We start from the raw sequence: 5089 nt of genomic DNA on the forward strand, positions 1-5089 counted from the left end.
ATTAGAAAAATCTATAAACTTTTAGCCTGACATGTCAAGGAAAAAAAGAGAGAGACTGGACCCAAATCAATAAAATCAGAAATGAAAAAGGAGAAGTTATAAATGATACCACAGAAATACACAGGATTATAAGAGATTGCTACAAATATGCAACTAAAATGAACAAATTCCTCGAAATGTTCACTCTCTCAAGACTGAATGAGAAAAAAAACAGAAAATATGAAGAGAAAAGTATCAGTAATGAAATTGAATCAATAATTTTAAAAAACTCCCAACAAACAAAAGTTCAGGACCTCACAGGTGAATTCTACCAAACATCCAAAGAAGAGATAACACCTATCCTTCTCAAACTATTCCAAAATTGCAGCAGAATCAACACTTCCAAACTCATTCTATGAGGCCAGCATCATCCTGATACCAAAACAAGACAAAGATATCACAAAAAAGAAAATTAAAGTCCAATATCACTGATAAACATAGATGCAAAAATTGCCAAAAAAATACTAACAAACTGAATTCAATAATACATTAAAAGGATCATACACCATGGTCAAATGGAATTTCCCCAGGTATACAAGAAGAGTTCAATATCCACAAAGCAATCAATGTGATAAACCACATTAAAAAATTGAAGCATAAACATCACATGATCATCTTCAGTTCACTTCACTTCAGTCGCTCAGTCGTGTTGACTCTGCAACCCCATGAATCGCAGCATGCCAGGCCTCCCTGTCCATCACCAACTCCTGGAGTTCACTCAGACTACATCCATCGAGTCACTGATGCCATCCAGCCATCTCATCCTCTGTCATCCCCTTCTCCTCCTGCCCCCAATCCCTCACAGCATCAGAGTCTTTTCCAATGAGTCAACTCTTCGCATGAGGTGGCCAAAGTACTGTAGCTTCAGCTTTAGCATCATTCCTTCCAAAGAACACCCAGGGCTGATCTCCTTTAGAATGGACTGGTTGGATCTCCTTGCAGTCCAAGGGACTCTCAAGAGTCTTCTCCAACACCACAGTTCAAAAGCATTGGTGCTCAGCTTTCTTCACAGCCCAACTCTCACATCCACATGACCACTGGAAAAACCATAGCCTTAACTAGACGGACCTTTGTTGGCAAAGTAATGTCTCTGCTTTTCAATATGCTATCTAGGTTGGTCATAACTTTCCTTCCAAGGAGTAAGCGTCTTTTAAATTCATAGCTGCAGTCACCATCTTCAGTGACTTTGGAAACCAAAAAATAGTCTGACACTGTTTCCACTGTTTCCCCATCTATTTGCCATGAAGTGATGGGACCAGAGGCCGTGATCTTCGTCTTCTGAATGTTGAGCTTTAAGCCAACTTTTTCACTCTCCACTTTCACTTTCATCAAGAGGATTTTAGTTCCTCTTCACTTTCTGCCATAAGGGTGGTGTCATCTGCATATCTGAGGTTACTGATATTTCTCCCGGCAATCTTCGTAGATGCATAAAAAGCATTTGATAAAATTAAATATTTATTTATGATAAAAATTCTCAACAAAGTATATATAAAGGGAATATACTTCAACATAATAGAAGCCATATATGACAAGCCCACAGATAACATCATACTCAGTGGTGTAAAGCTAAAAGCACTTTCTCTAAGATCAGGAACAAGACAAGAATGCCCTATCTTGCCATTTTTCCTCAACACAGTATTGGAAATCCTAGCCAGAGAAATATGACAAGAAAAATAAATAAAAGGAATCCAAATTGGAAAGAAAGAAGCAAAACTCACTGTTTGCAGATGATATACACTATACATAGAAAATCCTAAAAGCCACCAGAAAACTACTAGAACTCATCAGTGAATTCAGTAAAGTTGTATGATGCAAAATTAATACACAGAAATCTTTTTCACGTCTATATACTTTAACAATGAACGATCTAAAAGAAATTAAGAAAACAATCCCATTCACAATTACATCACAAAGAGTAAAATAACTGCAAACAAAATAACTAAGGAAGTTAAAGATATGTACTCAGAAAACTATAAGACACTGATGAGAGAGACTGAAGATGACACAGTGGAAAGATATAGCATGCTCATGGATTGAGTATTACTACTGATAATGACCATACTACCCAAGGTGAAAATAAGATTCAGGGCAATTCCATCAAAATACCAATGGCATGTTTTTTTAGAACTAGAAAAAATAACTCTAAATTTTTTATGGAAATACAAAATACCTCCAAATAGCCAAAAAGAAAAAAAAGAAGAGCAAAACAGAAGGTATCACACTTCCTAGTTTCAAACTGTGTTAAAAAGCTACAATAATAAAATAGTATGGCACTGGCAAAAAAAGAAGACCCACAGATAAATAGATCTGAAAAGAGAAGGAAGAAATGAACCCACACTGTTATAGGCAATTAATCTATGACAAAGAATGCAAAAATAGACAATGGTGAAGAGACAGCTTCTTCAATAATGATGTTAGGAAAACTGGAGAACTACATGCAAAAAAAAAACTAAACTGGACTACTTTCTCACACCACATACAAAAATAAACTCAAAATAAATTAAAGACTTAATGTAAGATCTGATTCCATAAAACTTCTAGAAAAAAAAATAGGCAACACACTCTTTGACATCAATCTTAGCAATATTTTTTATGTTTCCTCAGGCAAGGGAAATATAAACCAAAAAACATTACTACATCAAACTGAAAAACTTTTGTGCAGTGAAGGAAACTATTGACAACATGAAAACGTCATTCACTGAACAGCTGATACTCGTGGCTCAGACAGTAAAAAACCTGCCTGCAATGCAGGAGGCCCAGGTTTGACCCCCGGGTTTGGAAGCTCCCTTGTAGAAGGGAATAGCAACCCACTCCAGTATTCTTGCCTGGAGAATTCCATGGACAGAGCCAGTCTGGTGGGTGGGCTACAGTCCACAGGGTTGCAGAGAGTCAGACATGACTGAGTGACTAACACACACACACACACACACACACACATGATATGGGGCTACTATCCAAATTATGCACAGAACTCATTCAACTTAACATCAGAAAAAAAATCTCCATTTAAATATGGGCAGAGGACCTAAACAGACCTTTTTCCAGAGAGGACACACAGATGGCCAACAGGCACAAGAAAAGACGTTCAATACCAACATCTCTAATCATCAGAGAAATGCAGACCAAAAACCAATGACACGTCACCTCACATCTATCTAAATGGCTATTATCAAAAAGACAACAAATAACAAGCATTGGGGAAGATGTGGAGAAAAGGAACCCTCATTCACTGTTGCCAGAGATGTAAATTGGTGAAGCCACTATGGAAAACAGTATGGAGATTCCTCAAAAAATTAAAAGTAGAATTACCATGTGCTCCAGCAACTCCACTTCTGGGTATTTATCTGAAGAAACCAAAAACACTAATTAGAAAAGATATATACACCCTGTGTTGAGCTTCCCAGATGGTGCTAGTGGTAAAGAACCTGCCTTCCAATGCAGGAGATGTAAAATACAGGGTTTTGATCCCTGGGTTGGGAAGATCCCCTGGAGAAGGAAATGGTAACCCACTCCAGTATTCTTGAGTGGAGAATCCCACGCACAGAGGAACCTAGAGGGCTATAGTCTGTGGGATCACAAAAAGTTGAACACAACTGAAGCGACTAAGCACACAGGCATGTTGATAGCAGCGTTATTTACAATAGACAAGATATGAAAGCAACCTAAGTGTTCACCAATACATGAAGGGATAAAGAAAATGTTGCATATCTTAACAATGGAATAAAACTCAACCATAAAAAGAATGAAATCTTGCCATTTGTCAAAAGGCACAAACTTCTAGATATAAGATAAACAAGTACTAGGGATGTAGTAGGTAGAACATGATAAATTTAATTAACGCTGCTATACATTACGGAGAAGGCAATGGCACCCCACTCCAGTACTCTTGCCTGGAAAATCCCATGGACGGAGGAGCCTGGAGGGCTGCAGTCCATGGGGTCGCTAGGAGTTGGACACGACTGAGCGACTTTACTTTCACTTTTCACTTTCATGCATTGAAGAAGGAAATGGCAACCCACTCCAGTGTTCTTGCCTGGAGGATCCCAGGGATGGGGGAGCCTGGTGGGCTGCCGTCTATGGGGTCGCACAGAGTCGGACATGCCTGAAGTGACTTAGCAGTAGCAGCTATCCATTATATGTGAAAGTTGTTAAGAGAGTAAATTCTAAGAGTTCTAATTTTAAGGAAAATTTTTTTATTGAACATTGTATCTATATGAAATGATAGATTTTCACTAAACCTATCTTGTTAATCTTGATGTATGCAAGTCAAATCACTATATTTATGTACACCTTAAACTTATATATTGCTGTATAGTAATTATATCTCAATAAATCAAGAGGAAAAAATCAACAAACAACCATTAATTGCATTATACATTAACAATAAACAGTCTGAAAAGGAAATTAATAAAATAATTCCATTTATAATAACATTAAAGGTATAAAATACTTAGGAATAAACTTGACTGAGGAGGTGAAATAACTGTACCCTGAAAATTATGAAACATCCCTAAAAGAAATTGAAGACACCAAATAAATTAGAAAGATATCCCACGTTCCTGAATTAGAAGATTTAATATTGTATAAACATCAGTATGACCCAAAGTGACTTACACATTCAATGCAATCCCTATCAAAATCCCAATGGCATATTTAACAGAAATAAAAAAATCCTTCCTAATATTCATATAGAATCTTGAGGACCCTTAATAGCAAAACAAACCTGAAAAAGGAGAATTCCATTGAATAGCTCATACTTCCTAATTTCAAACTTCTTACAAATCTATAGCAATTGAAATAGTAGAGCAATACCATAAAGATGGATCAATTGAATATATAGAGAGTCCAGAAATAAAACTTTCTGTATATGGTCTACTGATATTTGAAAAGGGTTCCAAGATCATTCAATAATCATTCAATAATTCTCAAGAAATAGTATGAGGAAAAAATGGCTATCCACATGTAAAAGAATAAAGTTAGATCCTTATACCATATACAAAAGTTAACTCAAAATAGATTCTAAAAACTTAAATATAAGAGCTAAAACTAT

This window comes from Bubalus bubalis, chromosome 16 (genome assembly GCF_019923935.1).
Source record: "Bubalus bubalis isolate 160015118507 breed Murrah chromosome 16, NDDB_SH_1, whole genome shotgun sequence".
NCBI classification, from domain to species: domain Eukaryota; kingdom Metazoa; phylum Chordata; class Mammalia; order Artiodactyla; family Bovidae; genus Bubalus; species Bubalus bubalis.